Source organism: Cebus imitator, unplaced genomic scaffold (assembly GCF_001604975.1).
Source record: "Cebus imitator isolate Cc_AM_T3 unplaced genomic scaffold, Cebus_imitator-1.0 Scaffold168, whole genome shotgun sequence".
NCBI classification, from domain to species: domain Eukaryota; kingdom Metazoa; phylum Chordata; class Mammalia; order Primates; family Cebidae; genus Cebus; species Cebus imitator.
This window is the reverse complement of record NW_016107483.1, coordinates 2,915,165-2,933,560: the sequence shown is the minus strand read 5'-3', so window position 1 is coordinate 2,933,560 and position 18,396 is coordinate 2,915,165. Positions and strand designations below refer to the sequence as shown.

At 32.0% G+C, this 18,396-nt stretch overlaps 1 protein-coding gene across 6 annotated transcripts in view; it reads left to right on the top strand.

Annotated features, from left to right (window-relative positions):
• The window catches only part of CADM2 (cell adhesion molecule 2), a 1,069,796-nt gene that overhangs the window by 937,299 nt on the left and 114,101 nt on the right, over positions 1-18,396 (top strand). The window lies entirely within an intron of this gene.

Here is an 18,396-nt window from a genome sequence, read left to right as displayed (position 1 = left end):
AGATGAACTTGTCTTTGCCTCATTCCACCCTACAATCACAAACTACCTTTATTTAATTACTCTGTGCACTTTGGAAAATTGTTTGGTGAGAGTATTTTAGGCTATATGTCAGTTGCCAAGGTCATTTTCACTACTTTGGAAATCCAAAATGGAAGTATTATACAATCCTTGAGCATTTTAGCTATTAACCATATTTCAGTATGCATGAATAAGTCAAACTTCATGGAGGAAGGCAATTGAATTACCTAATTTTTAAAGAAACTTTTACATTAAAAATGTTATACTTTTCATGGCTAGCCAATTAAAAATAGCATCTCATTCTATCATGGTTTAATATGTAAATGGCTAGAAGGCAGAAACCAGATCTATTTAAATTATTTTCCTAGCATCTAGCATACCATCATTCAAGTATGTGAAGTTAATTAAAACTAACTGATGATAATGCTAAACGTTTCTTTAAGCATGCAGAACATTCCCTGGAGATTAAATGAGTAGAGGGTAGAAAGGAGACATTGAGCAACAGACAGCATCAAAATTAGTGCAAATTGAGAAAATTGGTGTGGTCTTCATAAACATCTTAGAATAATGACAACAGCATCTCAATGGGTGTTTCCAGAGACAGCAGATCATGGCTGCACATAGATGCACATGTACAATCTAGATGATATGGAAGTTTCCATGAATGAGAAGAGGGAAATAGAGCTCAGGCTTGGAAAGGAAGAAGATGGGTTAATCTAGGATTTGTGGAGCATAAGTTTAGTATTTCTCCGTTGTTTGACAATAGTCTTGTGATGAATAACCTAAAAGACTGACCCAAATGAAGGAATATTTAGCATTTCAGATCCACAGAGATGATACTGTTTTCAGTGGCAAGTCAAAAGAATAAATACATATTCCTACAATAATGGAAACAGCTATAACTACATTTAAAACAAAAATATGATGATATTGTAGAAAGCTAAGTTTGATGAGCAATAAGAAAATTAAAGTTAAACTTACAATGCCAAGAGGTATTACCAAAAAGTATAGTAGGAGGAATTATATTTCTAGGGGTTAAGTGTGTTAAGTCTGTAACCTTGATATAGAATGTATATGAATTTAGCCTGTAAAATAGAGCAGCACTTTTTAAAATAAAATATTAATCATATATTTAAATACTGCCAGTATGATGAAAGAGAGTTCTTTTAAAACTGAAACTTAAGAAAATGCAAACCAGAACTTTCAGAATTAATCACAAATACCTGCAGTTTTTACGTAATAGGGAAGAGTAAACTTCACAACTGAGCAGTGGGCAAAGCCATTTTTAAAAATTAATCAATGAAAATTCATGTCCTTTCATTTTTACACAGATTTCTTTGTAAAATAACTTTTTACTTGTGAGTTAATTTTCAGAAGAATAAATTGTATGAGACAGATTTTATTTAATTCTCAGTAGAAATAATGTATCTGCACTCACAGAAAGTACTCTACATAAAACACAGAAAAGAAAATAACAGAATATTCATTATCTATATGTATCATGGGCAAAAATTACATTAAAAATAATGAAAATGAAAAGTGCAAGAGACAGAAAAATAAAATTTGTTGGACTATTGTGCTTTGTGCTTTTTCCCTGAAAAAGCATTTTAATACTGTAACCCAGAACTGAAAATATAGAGAAATGAGTTCAAGTTTTTAAAATGTATGTATGGTAAAGTACATTATATATATATAATTCATCCAATCATGAAATATTATGCTATCATTAATGCTTGTTTAGTATTTATTTTAACAGTACAGGGCTTTGCTTATAAAAATGAGTGGCTATTTACACATCAAGGTTATTAATGTTTAAAATAATAAATAGTTAAAATAGCTTGTAGAGGAGATCCTGCATGTCCACCCAAATAAATTCAATCTGAGCAACAAGGAAAGGAAGAAATGGTTGGCTGAAGGAAGAGAGGAAAGAAGAGATGAAAATAAGCTGAATAAAATTGTGTTTAAATGAAATTAATTGGGTTAATAATGAATGAAAGTAAGAAATATATCATGTACATTTAAAATAGCAGAAAAATGTATGGGTCCATTTGTTACTAAAATTATATCTTTTCAAGGGGTTAAATGGTCAATTGATGGTCCTGACCTTTACCTTCTTGATGATTATATCTCTATTCTAGTTACCATGCAAATGACGAATAAAGTTAATCCGTTTTTCTCTTAACATCTTATATTTTTAAAATGTTTCAAAGTAGTTATAAAGAGATTCCTTCCTTGCCTTGCACTCTTTTAAAGATAATTACTTTGTGCCCTAAGAAACTAAATTCTTCACTGTACTTTTTTGCTATTTTTCTGGACCAAAGAATATGCTTGATCGGTTCTTCCTGTTGTTCCGTTGCACCAAACCAATAAAATCAATTAAAATAAAATTCTGAATATAGTAGAAAATGTTCAATACAGATGGGTTTAAAGTTTTGTAATTCAGCTATTTATATCTTCTTTTTATTCTCAGACTTCGGCAGAGATTCTTTATTCCTTGTATTCTTGAATGTTGTCCATTTTCACTTACAAAAAATGATAAAGTTCCCGTCTGTGCAATCTACCCTACACAAATCTGTACATTTCTATAGCCCAGTTTAGTTTATTTTAAATTGCACTGTCTTAGTTATATTCACTTTACTTTCACTACTGTTCTATGTATTATACATTAAATGTTTCAGACTATGTTGGCTTATTAAATGGGAAGGCAAATGTTCCAAGGAGCATTCAAAATAAAATACCTCACTCATCTGGCATCTCATTTGTGAAATGCTAATTATCTAATTATCTTGTCTACCACAAATTATATATAGTACAAGGGCATAACATATAAAAGGAAACAGGAAAGGTGAAATGAAAACTGTATTTGGGTTACATTTTTTAGAACTAAAGTGTTCTTTTGACTAACAAATGCCACATTTATGCCTGGAAATGTCTTAGAAGAATTTTAATTGAACCTAAGATATTTCAAAAAGCTAATGAAGTGGTATATATGGTAGCATCATAAGGTTATCTGTGCTGTTTAATAAGAGATGCATTTTATTATGTCAATAAAGATAGCCTAGTGTGTAACCACTATTTGAGATCCTAACAAATTTTAATTTATTTCAGAGAAGAAAGATTTATGTATAATATTGCCAACAATATTTATTACTGGCATATTTTGCTCATGAGGCAAACATTTTTTTCTTTTATAAAGAATAAGAATATTTAATGCAGCCCTGTGTATGTCAAATATTAAAAGTAATTGAATATTTTAAGTTTTCTAAAGGCAAGGTTTCAAAATGTTGTTATTGTGCTGTTTTTATATTATTACTAGTATATAAAATTTTGTGTGTGTGTGTTATTAAAACTCATTGAGGAGGGTATTATATTTGTGAATGGAAATTCCAAATTAAATATATATATACACACACATATATATATATATAAATTTAACATAACATACTCTCAAATGATTTTTCCTAATTAAGCTTATAATCAAGTATGAAAACTTTTGGAAGTTTTAAAATTATTTTAAAAACATAAATTAATTACATAAAGAGGCAGTAAAACATAACATCAGAATTATAGAATGTATGTATAGTACAGATGCCAGTGAATCTTTTAAATAATTTTTCAGTTAGTCTAATAGAAAATAAAAACTGGATAAAAAATGAGACATAAATGACTGTGAGAAGTAAAAATGCCATACACATCACGTTAATACCTACTATTTTAAGTTTTCAATTTAATAACTTACTCTATTTTTAAAAGATAGTTACAGGTATTTTTTATTGTTAAAAATAACTAGATATTTCATGTGCAATATTTTGTAATTTTTGTAGTTCTACTTTCTGATTAAACCATAAACACAGACATACAAACACACATACATGCACACACACAATTTAAATGAGAAAAATGTATAGTTTAGAAAATGACTCTAACAAATCAATGTATTAGACTTCACTGGATTGGTTCTTGATGTATTAGGAAAGATTGTCATTGCTATTTACCGTCTGGGTCTAATAATCTGGCGTTTTTTAAATGACACACTTTATTTTTAAGGGCAGTTTTGGTTTTACCAAATAGTTGAGTGGAAAGTACAGAGTTCCCATATACACCCTCTCCCCACTCGCCTTATAGTTTCTCATATTATTAGCATCTTGCATTGTTGTGGTACATTTGTTACAGCTGATGAACTAATGTTGATAGATTATTGTTAAGGAAAGTCCATCCTCTACATTAGGGTTCACTCTGTGGTGTTCACTCTGCATTTTACAGTTCTATGGGTTTTGACCTGTGTATAATGTAATGTATGTACTGTTACATCATACAATTTCATTCCACAGCCCCAAAAAAATCTCTTGTGCTCCACTGCTTTATCTCACTTTACGTCTCCCACAAGACCTGTAACCAGTGATCTTTTTACTGACTATAGTTTTGCCTTTTCTAGAATGGCATATAATCAGAATTTTGCACTACGTAATCTCTTTGGACTGGCCTCTTTCAGTTAGCAATATGCCTTTAAGGTTCCAACTCATCTTTTCATGGCTTCATAACTCATTTCTTTTTATGGCTCAATAATATTCAATTATATGGTTGTACTAGAACTTATCTATTCACCTATTGAACAATATCTTGGTTTCTTCCAAGTTCTGGTAATTATGAATACAACTGCCAGGAACATCATGCATAGGTTTTTGTGCAGACTCATTTGGATAAGTACAGATATCTTGATTGTACAATTGCATGGCAAGACCATATTTAGCTTTTGAAAGTAAAAACTGACTTTCAAAGTGGCTGAACCATTTTGCATTACCATCAGCAATAAAGGAGAGTTTCTGCTGCTCCATTCTGGCCAGTGTTTGATGAGTCAGTATTTTGAATGTTAGTCTCTCTAATAGGTGTGTAATAGCTCGTTGTTATTTTAATTTATAATTCCTATTGATATATGATATTACTTTTATATATGTTTATTTTATTGCTGTGTATCTTTGGAATATTCAAAGATATTCCTAGAAAAAGTTTAGATCTTTTGCTAATTTTTAAATTCAGTTATTTGTTTTCTTATTGATGCATTTTTAAACTTATTTGTGTATTTTGCATACCAGTTCTTTATTAGATACATCTTTGATACATTTTAATAGTATGTGGCTTGTCTTTTCATTCTTTTAACGGTGTCTTGTGCAGAGTAAATATGTTTAGTTTTAATTAAGTCCAAATTACCTTTTTCATGAATTGTGCTTTTAATGTTGTATCTAAAAAGTCATCATCGAATCCAAGGTCACTGAGATTTGCGCCTATGTTATTTTGTAGAAGTTTTATAGTTTTGTGTTTTATATTTAGATCTATGATTAATTTGAATTAGTTTTTGAAAGGTGTAAGATCTGTGTTTAGAATCGTGTTTTTGTATGTGAATGTCCTGTTGTTCTAGAACCACTTGTTGAAAAGACAATCCCCTTTCCATTGAATTGTATTTGCTCCTTTATATAATTGATTATATTTGCTTGGGTCTCTTTCTGAGCTGTCTATTTTGTTCCATTGTACTATACGTCTCCTTTTCACCAATACCTTACTGTTTTTAGTGCTGTAGTTTTATACTGTGTCTTGAAGTTAGGTAGTGTCAATCCTCAGATGATTCTGCAGCTGCTGCAACTCCTCTTCTTCTTCTTCCTCTTCCTTCTCCTCCTTCTTCTTTCTTTTCTGTCTTATTTCTTCTTATTTCTTCTTCTTTCTCCTTCATTCTCCTTCTTTCCTTTCTTCTTCTTCTATATTGTGATTACGTTATATGTGTTAATTTATAATTATAAATTGTTACAATTTTTATCACATTTTAAAACCTGATTAATCAATATATTAAACTTTGTTAATCCTCAATGCATCAGGACACAAAATAGCCATTACTTGCGATGTGGGCCAAACTTTTCTTTGTTTTATATTCTAAGTCATTTTTTGAATGATGTACAGATGTAATGATAAAAGGAGAGTGAAAAGAGTGAAAATTTTTATTAGAACTTTTAATACAACATTTAAACAAAAAAAAACTGATTTTTTTTTACATATTCCTCTGGCTTTAATGATATGTATACCAAAACTGAGCAATAATTGTCATGCATGATCCTGAAATACACCCATCTGGTAAATAATGAGTCCAGCTTCAAAATACATCTCTAATGTGTCCTATCTTATCGTTGCTTTTTGGTTCTTCTTTCACTAGCATTGTCGGAACACAATGCTTTAAAAGAACTTCGATTGCTCATAATGCTACCCAGAAGAATAACACATCTTTATTCCATCGTTGCAAAACATTTTCATTTTTAGATTTATAAAGAGCAATTAAAATAAAACTAAAATATATTCTTAGAATTTCCTCATCACCAAATACTTTCAACATGTTTCCATTTATGGACTATGTAAAGTGAATTCTTATGTTCAAAAATCATAAAAGGTAAAAGAACGTTGTCATATTTTCCTTTTAGCAAAACCATATGTTTGCAATATTGTGGGATGGAGTCCTTCCTTATATTAGAAAGTGTTCCAAATCATCAATTTTTGAGCTTGATATAATTTATTTAGAGTATCACAAGTCAAAACTTGTTTTACTGTCATTTTAAGGGGCTTGAGCTCCAGTATTTTTATATTTATCTTCAAATTTTTCTAATCATTTGAGATGTCTTCATTAATTTTCTTCTCTTGCCGTTATAGGCAGAAAATGAAAAATTCTGAGTTCTTAGCTGATATCATGAAAGCAAAAACCTACACAGTAGCAAACAGAACTATAATATGGTGTTTTTGTTTCTATAGTTCTTTTAAATATGTATTTAAAAAAATCCAAAACCCGGGCAATCGTATAAGCACATAGGGATTAGATAACAGTGATGATTTTCTGTCAGTTGCATAAACATTCTACCCCAACATTGTTCAATAGAACTTTCTGTGATGATAGAAATTTTCTCTATGTCCAGATAGTAGCCAATAATCAGCTATATGTGGCTACTAGCAATTGAAGTGTGAGTATTATGACTAAGGAAATGCAATTTAAAGTTTACTTAATCATAATTGAATTACATTTAAATTTAAATGGCCACATGTGACTAGTTGTTACTTTATTTTCACTCTTACATAATTGTATATATCCATTTTCTTATTATATTATTCTTTTTATCATAGTTGGGGATAATTGATGAGTTAGTGGTAAAGTAACACCTAGTATACTGAATTAGCAAGATTTCTCATAAGAAATATAGTGCCATTAATTTTATACTATATCTTAGATTTATATGATGATTCAATGTTTTCATATCATAATTGGAGGTAAGCTGATTTTCAAACCTATTTTTAAAATTAAAAAAATTTTTGGATGATCACTAATAAAGAAATAATACAAATTATAAAATGTTCCTTAAGCATAGTTAGAACTGTATCAAATGCACCATAGGGTCAACAGTTATAAAAATGTATGGGTCAGCACAATGGCTCACACCTGTAATCATAGCTAGCACTTTGGGAGGCCACGGCAGGTGGATCACTTGAGCTCAGGAGTTTGAAACCAGCCTGGACAACATGGAGAAACCCCGTCTCTATCAAAAATACAAAACAATTATCCATGTGTGGTGGGATGTTCCTGTAGTCCCAGCTACTTTGGACACTGAAGTGGAAAGATCACTTGAGCCCAGGAGTTTGAGGCTGCAGTGAGCTGAGATGGCACCACCGCACTCCAGCCTAGGTGACAAAGTAAGACACTGTCCAAAAAAAAAAAAAAAAAAATATATATATATATGTATTAAAATGAACAAAAGTGGTGATGCATTTATTACCTATACTTTTACTGCTACTTTTGCTTTTCTTTTAGGTCTTCCTTGTGGCCCAGCTTTATGATAGAGACACATTACTTCTACTCCTCTGCCAGATACAGTTTTACACACTGCCAAACATGTCTTCTTAAATATTGGTTCTTAACCCGAGATAATTTCTTATTAATTCTAATATAATATCCAAACTCTTCAGCTTGACATTCAAGGCTTTGAAAATGCAACCAACCCCCTATAATGCTGCTCTCAATTACATTTTTCCAAATAATCCACTCTATGCTTTACGTTATTTCTAGATGCCTCATATATAGCCAACATTTTTAATACAACACTTTGTTCATTTTTCCTTTGCCTTAAATCCCTTTTTTTCTTTGCCTCTAGAAAAATTCTACCAGATCAAATACTGTGTTTTCTCTGAATTATTTTAAATGCCACTTTTCTAGGTAATCTACTTTGCTTCTGACAAATATGTAGAATCTATCCCTCTGAGAACTCCCAGAATACATCATTCAAGTACTATGATGCCTGCAATGTTGAGTTTTGCATCATTTTGAACTATATATGATTTATCTTATTTATTAAGACTATCTTCCTGTGGGTTGCTTTTTTTGCAGATGTATAACACTTGTATAATCATGGTATTATGCCTTGTATGCATGGTGATTTATAAATATTTTTTAAATACATGAATGATTGCCACTAAAGCAGTCACTAGAATTGAAAAAAATTTAACACATCCTTGAAGAATGCTGATAATTTTCAGCATTAAGAAATGTGAGTTAAATGAAAAGTGAGAATTTTACTACAAAATTACAAATGGGAAAAATAAACTAAATATCTTAGAAAAACACAATTGTACCCAGGAAAAAAATGAGTATCAGATATGGCTGGAACTGAAAGAGGACTATTACCACTTGGTATATGAAGCCCAGTGCCACTATTAAGTGGTAGAACTTGAGATGCAGATTGAGTCTGATTTACAGCTTTTCGTTTCAAGAGAGTGTCATAATGGTCTTACTCAGAGTACTAAGCATTTACTTCCTTTCAGGAGTGAGCCATGATGTGAGACAACACAAGCAACCCATATCAGTGCTCACAGCTTCACAGTTCTCTAGTAGTTTCCAATCTGTTGTAACAAAAAAGGCAGAGATAGACAGATAAATAGACAAATAAAAAATAGATAATGAATAAAATAAATGTAAATACTTTAGATAAAAATATTACATTTTGGGCCAGAAAATTCTGGTTTTTGTTGGGGGGCTGCTGAGGGGCCTGTCCTGTGCACTGTGGGATGTCTACAAGCGCTTCTGGCCTCTACTCATTAGATGTTAATTGCTATTCTCCGTTCCTCTCCCTTCCATTGTAACAACCAAAAATGTCTTCAGACATTTTCAGATATAGTTAGGGGATTAAATAACCCTAAGATAAAAACCACTTTTTAAAAATAAACCAAAAGTGGCTTCACAATGGTGAGTTGATGCATAGTTTTTTTTAGTGTTAATTTTAAGTACCAACAGATCTTTATGAGCGTTACATAAATTTAGTTTGGAAACCTTATGCAATAATATTGCAATAAGGCTAAGATTCACAAATCTTTCATCTGTTAGACACTTTAAAATTTTTAAATTTCCCTTAGAACAAATTTGCTGAGGGGAGATATTTTTTATATTTTTTGTGGATGAGAAGAGTTTGTGAATAAGAAAAGCCTATTTTTATAAACGAGATAGCATATTTTAAAAGAATGTTTTCATCTGTAAATGAGGAAAAAGATGTGAGAGAGATAAGAGTGTATACAATTTGTACATCATGTAGTGTCCATGTCCTGAGCTGGGTGCTAATTTAACCAGATAGAGAAAGTTAATTTTGAAGAATTTAACAGAACATAGTATGAACAACATCAATTGCTATTGTAGTCTAAGAGAGACTAGAAAACATAAACTCATTGAAGTATGATTAAGATAGGCCAGGAGCGGTGGCTCACTCCTGTAATCCCAACACTTTGGGAGGCAGAGGCAGGCAGATCACTCGGGAGTTGGAGACCAGCCTGACCAACATGGAAAAACCCCATCTCTACTAAAAATACAAAAATTAGTTGTGTGTGGTGGTGCACACCTGTAATCCCAGCCACTCGGGAGGCTGAGGCAGGAGAATTGCTTGAACCCAGGAGATGAAGGTTGCCGTGAGCCGAGATCTCACCATTGTACTCCAACCTGGGCAGCAAGAGTGAAACTCTGTCTCAAAAAAAAGAAAAAAAAGATTGTAGAAAAGGAGTCAAACAAAGGTAAGGTAAGTGTTAGCTTCACTACTCTGAGCATGTTTCTTAATCTGTACAATGAGGAGAGCAATCGAAATTTTGGCATACTTTATAAGAGTTTGATGAGCTAATGCATACAGAGCATTTACATCAATGCATATTATTTACCAAGTATTTGATTAATGTTTACTATTATTAGAAGATAGTTGTGACAAGTAAATTTGATTTTGTAACAAACTTAACCACTAGTTGGAAAATATTTTAAAAGGCCATTATTCATTTATTGTTTAACAATTACTTAATTGAGGTCCAGAAGTCATTGTACAAGACAAAGATGATCTCTGCTCTGATAAGCATGAATTCCTAAGAATATGCTAAACATCAGCAGCACCTTTAAGACTAATAACGAATCTTGAGGTGTTGCAATATGAATGCCACAATGTAAAATATTATAATGTTCCAATGGTATAATTCTAGTGAAAAAACAATGGATAGAAATGAATACTAGCACTGTTCTTTGTATGGCTTAGAGATTATGTAAGTGTTTGTCGAATGAATAAATGGGAGTACTCATAGGAAATAATTTTTTGAACAAATAAAATTATAAACATTATATTTTTCTTTCAACCAAAGACTGTAATATGAGCAATACAAAGGACTGCTGCTACTTTGTGTTATAAATCACCATTATTTCCTCACTCAATACATTATACAATATAGGATGGTACAGCAGTCTTCGGTTGTTTCTCTTATTTAGCACTTTGGCCATCATCCATAACAGGTTAAATGCTACTTTTATATAAACTTAAATTCCTGTTATATTTATTCACTTACAAAAGAAGTAAGGTGGGTTTTTTTTCTGATAAAACATTTGATTAAAGCTCCTTTTTATTCATCTACAGAATCTAGTGATGGATAAATGTTGTTAAACTAATGACACTAAATACTTTAAAAGCTTGTGCTTTTAAGATTGTCCATTAAGTGGTTTAATAGAATCTCCATCACTAGTCTTTTCTCTTTTAAAATCCTTGCTAAGGATATAGAAAATCCATTCTGCTGGATCAATATCTTTACTTTGATTCAAATCCTCAATAATTCAAATGGAACATGAGGTATCCTTACTTCCCAAGTTCATAAAATCTTTAAATTTTTGTTTCAAAGAAGAAAAATCTTTTTTTGAGACATAGTCTCACTGTGTCACCAGGCTGGAGTGCAGAGGCACGATTTTGTCTCACTGCAACTTCTGCTTCCCAGGTTCAAGTGATTCTCCTGTCTCAGCCTCCTGAGTAGCTGGGATTATAAGCACACACCACCATGCCAAGCTAAGTTTTGTATTTTTAGTAGAGACAGGGTTTCACCATGTTGGCCAGGATGGTCTCGATCTCCTGACCTCGTGATCCGCCCTCCTTGGGCTCCCAAATTGTTGGAATTACAGGTGTGAACCACTGTGCCCGTCTAAAATAAAAAAAAAAAAAAGTTTTGTCCATAAATGTAGCTCTTGAAAGTAATTGTGTTTCTTCCTAAATGAACCCCAGAATTTGTCAGAAAAAAAAAAAAAAAAAAAAAAAAAAAAAAAAAAAAGTAGGAAAAAAATGGGTCTTTCCACAGTTAAATATTTTATAGACATTCTAAAGATTATTTTTTGTTTCTACAAAAGTCTTAGAGCATTGGTTTCTGAAATATCTGTGTATTTTAATTGGATGTTTGCAAGTACTAAGAAAATATTTGTGAATGATTGACTCTATGCCTATTTTTATATACTTGTGCAAAACTTCTTTATTCTTTTGCATTCTGGATAAAACATTCATTTATTTATACAACACTTAAGAGCTCTTACAATATATAAAGTGTAAGATATAAAGACACACCATTGAGTAAGTTAATATTTTAACTCTTGAATGCTTAGAATGTTGTGGATATATTATAAATATACATTATATATAATATATATTACATACATTCATGTATATTCAATAAATACAATGTTGATAGACCTGATTTATTTAAAGGCATTTTAAAACAGCATGAAAATTGCTAGTTTGCCAAAAAATAAAAATAAAAAATCTGAGTTTAACATATAGGACAAAGCTAGAATAAATAAAGAGCAGTCATATTAAATCATTTTTTCTAACCCCCTTTTTAACTATTACTAATTGGTATAATACATTATAACAGTAAATTAAAAACAGGACATCATACCTATCTCCAATGTACTGAGTGAAAAGAGTTAGTTTGTTTTGTGTAATAGTACAGCAGGATTAAATGTAACTGACATTGATCCTACAGTGGAAAATGGAATTATTTCCACAGTAAGGCTGGAATTACTATTTAAGTAAAATTTGCTTTAGAACATACTCCTAATTTCAATCATTTGAAATATGTTTAAAATGAAAAACTATGAACCAGAAGAAAATCCATAATTGATTTATAAAAGACACCAAAAAAATAAAACAAACTTTTTAAATATAATTCTTAGTAGATAACTTGACAAAGGCATGCAAGGAAAAGTTTGGATGATGCAGTATTCACTTCATTACTGTTCACCTCTGGGTCTGTAAAAAGGGGAGTAACAAGGCATCAATTTGATTATTTTATAAAACCATCTACATGTAACCTGTGCATTGTTCCATTTCTGACAAATTATCCATTAATTTTGATATGTAACAAAATAAATAATAGAAATATGTTTACATAGGAGTCTCACACATTAAAATAAATAGTTTGAAAACATTCTGGAAAGTGAAGGCTTTCAAAATTAACTGAGTTTTGAGATGACTACTTTTCTGTTCTTCGGTTAGCTAAGATAACAAAATATAGTAGTTTTAAACTCATTTACAAGTATTATTTCTAAAATATCATTGCTATCTTACTAAAATGTTTTTAGAATAACATTGCTTAATCAACTCTCTTAGGTATGATAAAGTGTCTGATGAAAATAAATAGAAATAATAATGACAGAGATTTCTATGAAAGCAGAAATTACTTCCTTCTATTAAAAACAATTATTTGAGAAAGAGTTAAGTTTAAGATAATAACCCCTTTACTGTAGTACTTGTGGTTAAAAAAATAAAAAGGTATTTGGTGAATATTACTAACATGGTAAGTTTAAAGAGGAATAATTTATATCATGAAAATATTAACTAGCTTTGGCTGAATAATTAAATAAATCTCTTCACAATTGAGTACTGCCCCTGCCAAAATCAGATGAGTAAATAATAGTTTACACATGTGGTACTTGCATTAAAAAGAAATTGATATTTTTATCAACATAGAAAATTGCTACCTAATGATATCCAATGCAGATTATTGTAAAAGTGAGCAATATGTATTTTTAAAATATATTATTATTTTTTTAAACTTTCTGGGAGTAGATAATCAGTGTATATATCTATGGGGTACATGAGATGTTTTGATACAGAAATGCAAAGTGAAATAAGCACTTCATGGAGAATGGGTTACCTCTCAAGCGCTTATTCTGTGAGATAAAAACAATCCAATTACCTTCTGTAACTTATCTTAAAATATATAATTAAATTTACAATTGACTATAGTCACTCTGTTGTGCTATCAAATAGCATGTCTTGTTCTTTCTTTCTACCTTTCTTCTTGTACTTATTAGCCATTTCTACCTCCCTCGCAACCCCTCCAGTACCCTTCCAACCTTTGGTAACTACCCTTTTACTCTTTATGATTATGTGTTGAATTGAGTTGATTTTTACATCCCACATTAAGGGAGAACATGTAATGTTTGTGTTTCTGTGTCTCGCTTATTTCACCCAACAAAATGATCTCTCCAGTTCCATCCATGCTGTTGAAAATGAGTGGATCTTATTCTTTTCATGGTTGAATAGTACTCCACATTAAATTAAATTAATATGAACTAAGATTAAAAGGTAATCTAAGGCTTGGAACTTGAATATTTAAGACATATGTGTATCAAGCACCAATAAATTTCAATTAAGCATTTAAAATATTTTAGAATAGCATACCAAAATGATTATGAGAAGCTATATCACAAATTTTATTGCTGGCCAGTCATCTTAGCTCACACCTATAGTCCCAGCACTTTGCAAGGCTGAGGTGGAAGAATCACTTGAGGCCAGGTGTTTGAGACCAGCCTGGGCAACACAATGAGTCTCCATATCTTTAAAAATGGAAGAAGGAAGGAAGGAAGGTAGGTGGGAAGGAGGGAAGGAGGGAAGGAGGGAGGGAGGGAAGGAAAGAAGGAAGGAAGGAAGGAAGGAGGGAAGGAAGGAAGGAGGGAAGGAAGGAAGGAGGGAGGGAGGGAAGGAAAGAAGGAAGGAAGGATGGAAGGAAGGAAGGAGGGAGGGAGGGAAGGAAAGAAGGAAGGAAGGATGGAAGGAAGGAAGGAAGGAAGGAAGGAAGGAAGGAAGGAAGGAAATTAGCCAGGCATGGTGGGAAGGAAGGAAGGAAGAAAGGAAGGAAGGAAGGAGGGAGGGAAGGAAGGAAGGAAATTAGCCAGGCATGGAAGGAAGGAAGGAAGGAAGGAAGAAAGAAGGAAATGAAGGAAATTAGCCAGGCATGGTGGAGCACTGAGGCTGGAGGATCATGTGAGCCCAGGAGGTCGAGGCTGCTGTGAACTGTGATCACACCACTGCACTCTAGCCTGAGGGACACAGTAAGACCTTGTCTCAAAAAAAGAAAATAAAAACAATATTACTTTTTCTCATTTAATAATTATTTATTAAGCACACACTTCATTTAAATACTACCAAGACATGGATGATATGTGAATGGCTTTTAAAAAGAACGTTACACAAGGATGAAAAAAGGAACATGATGCAATGATATCTGATCAAATTTGAAGGTAATGAATGATTGCCCTTAACAAATTTTTTTTTAAATATGTAAGAATTAAATAAGCAAGTAGTCTCTCCAAAATGGAGCATTTCTAATCATTTGTATGAAGGCAAAATGAAACATATTATTAAAGAACTTGATAAAAATAAAAAGCCTGAAATTCAAAGAATAAAATAGAATCTTAGAAGACCAGAACATAAAATAAGCAGATTATGTAGGACTTAAATAGTTTAATAATTTTGTTTTGTATTTTAAGAGAAAAGATTAGCCATGAAAGGTTTTAATTAGAGAGCTGATGTGATCAGATTATGTTCTGAGAAGGTAATTCTGTTTTGTTATAAGAGTAAGATTTAAAGGGTTAACATTTTGACACGAAGGAGACCATTTACTATTTTGGCAAACTAGATTAAAACGGTGGTTGCAGAACTACAAAATAGTAGTGAATTAATTTGAAAATTTTTAGAAGGTAAATAAGAGTTTATGAACAATTGATTACAGAAAAAGCAAGGAAGCAAGAGGTGTCTGGTTTATGTGGCTGTATGGATGTCAGTCGTATCTATAGAAATAGAGATCTCTGAAGGAAAAACATGTGGGGGTAAGATTGGAGACTGAGTGTTCATGTTAAATACATCAAATGTGCCATACCTTTTAGATATCCAAGTGAACATGCCACATAGGTGCTGCATGTAAATAAGCTAGTGAAGCAAACTGCACAAGGATATATAAATCCATGAGTGATTGGTAAGTAAATGGAAACTAAATATATGAGTGAGGCTTAAAAGACCCAGAGAAATTTGAGAGAACAGAATTTGAATCCCATTCACCCTGATCTTAAACATTTAAAGGCTACATAGAAAAATGCCACCCAACAGAATCTGAGAAACTGTAGCCAGGAACCTAAGGGTTGAACCAGGATTATGTCTGTGGCAGGGAGGGGATTGGGAAGCAAGTGAAGCATATATATTTGTCAGAGAAATCTAGGGCAGATAATTTTTTAAATCTCCATTTAAAAATTATATAAATTCCTTTTTTGTTTCCTTATTTATTTGGAAAGATAAGCCTTAGGAGCAGGAATTAAGTTCCATTTTGAGTAATTTTGAAGTCAAATAAATGAATACTGTCTTACATCTCTTGATATTTAGTAACTTAGAGGTTATTTAGGTTATTCCTGAGAGTTTTATGGAAATATGTACTCAGTATATTACCTGCTTTGGCGTTTGCTTATAATTGAAATTCTTTATGTTAGATCTAAAGGGAATGCTGAAGCATGCTTCAAGGAAACATTTGTTACACAGATTCTCATCTCTCCTGTACTGCTTAAACTAAACAGGTAGAACAAGGCCACAGTTTGCTTTCCTCTTTTCTCACAGCTGCCTGCCACTATGTAAGTTACCTTACTGAGGCAGATCCTGGTGGTGATCATTCCGTTTGGCACATACTATTTTTGTGTACTGAGAAGGGCAAAAGTGCCTGGGAAATAACACCTCCTCACCAACCTCCCCCACCCAACCCCCGGGAGCTGTCCTCAACCAAAAGTGATAACTGGAAATATTCTGTAAATAGTCCTGTCTCTTGCCAGTCAAGTAAGGTAACTCAGAGTCATGTCCTCCATTCACTCTCAGTTCCACAGTGGAATTGAACTCAGTTTGCTTTGCTCACAGTGTAGTCGGCTCAATAACACAGGCTTCATTTACTTCCTTCCCTTCCTGTCTTACTTCTCAGAGCTTCCTGAGATTACCACCTCGCACATTACCCCCTCAATAAAAGACATGCCTTAGGATCTGTTTGTTTGGACACTGGACACTGTTTTAGAGTTCTCCAGAGACATGGAGCCAATAGGCTGTGTATACATATACAAGGAGATTTATTATAAGTAATTGTCCATATGATTTTGGAAACAAAATCCCAAGATCTGCAAAGTAAGTCAGCGAGCTGGAGGACCAACTGCACCAATGGTTTAGTTCCACTTCGAATCTAATGACCTGAGATTGAAGATAATTGATGATTTAGTTCCGGTCCAATGGTCTCAGGATCAATACCCAGAAAGACCCAAGGTTTCCATTCTATTCTAAAGGCAGGAAAAAAGTCAATGTTGCAATTCAAAGGACATCAGGCAGGAAGAGTGTTTTTCTACTTGGAGGAGGAGGATTAGCCTTTTCATTTTATTAAATCTTCAAACAGATTGGATGAGGCCCTTTCGTATCGTGGAGGGCCATCTGCTTTACTCAGTCTACCAACTTAAATGTTAATCTCATCCCAAAACATCCTCACATTAACACCCAGAATAATGTTTCATCAAATAGCTGGGCACCCCAAGGCACAGTCAAATTGACACACAAAATTAAACATCACAGACACCCAAATTAACACAATTCTGTTTCCCAGAATCATACTTTTCTGATCTTTCACCTTAAACTTTTTCCAAGAAAATTAAACTTTCTTTTGTAATATATCATGGGGAAAATCACTTTTGCAATATATGTATTTAGTTATAGGTCAAAAGACCATAGGACTCAGTTTGGCCAGAACAGTCTGGTTCACACCTGTCATCTGCATAATTATTAATATTTTTAATTTTTCTTTTAACAATGTCCTACTTTGGAGAAGAAATTATGTGATTATCCTAGTCAATAAATGATTTCGTAGATTTGCTAATAATGGAAAAATAATAAAGTGTGTTTAAATCTGATATTCAATTTTTTCTTCTATCAGTTAAAAAAGAATGATGAATGCGTGTCATATTTCTTCAGATTAATTTTTCTTCCTAAGTCATTTTATATCACAAATATTTAATGTGATGTATTTGGAATGTTTATTTGCAATCAGAATATTATTTTGTATCATCTTAAATGCATTCGCTTATTTAAAGAATTGAGGAAGAATGTATTTGAAAAGCATATATAATTTTAAAGTATGATATAAACTATTATTTTTTATTTTGTAGTTTATTATTCAATATATGAAAAATGTAAATTCTTTTTCTTAGATAAAGTAAATTCTTTTTCTTAGATAAAGTTACAAACCTGGAAATTACACAATCGGTATTAACTCATTTAACTGGCTCCAAAATCAAATAATTATATAATACTAGGACAGATCAGTTCTTCTATTACAACTAAGAAGAAAAGAATGAGAATAACTGTGATCCTCTGGAGAGTTCAGAACCTATTTTGCTCACTGTAGAGAATGTGAAGATAAGAGGGGAAGACAATTCCACATTGACTGTGGACCAGACAATGCCAGGGCTAGCAAAGTCTCATAAAGAAAGACTGTGTTTATATTGTCTCTCTTTTTTTAGCTTATTTTTCATTTCTTCTGTGAAATATGCTATCTTTGTGTTGATTAAGGTATATTATATGTCATAAAAGTTATAAATATACATGTCTTTAAGTATTCATTAATCCTCTTCCACTAGGGATGATTTACTGTTAAATGGAAATAAATAATTTTCTAACAAACATGTAGTGGCATATATAACAAATGCCGACTTTTAATAAAATCATAAATGCT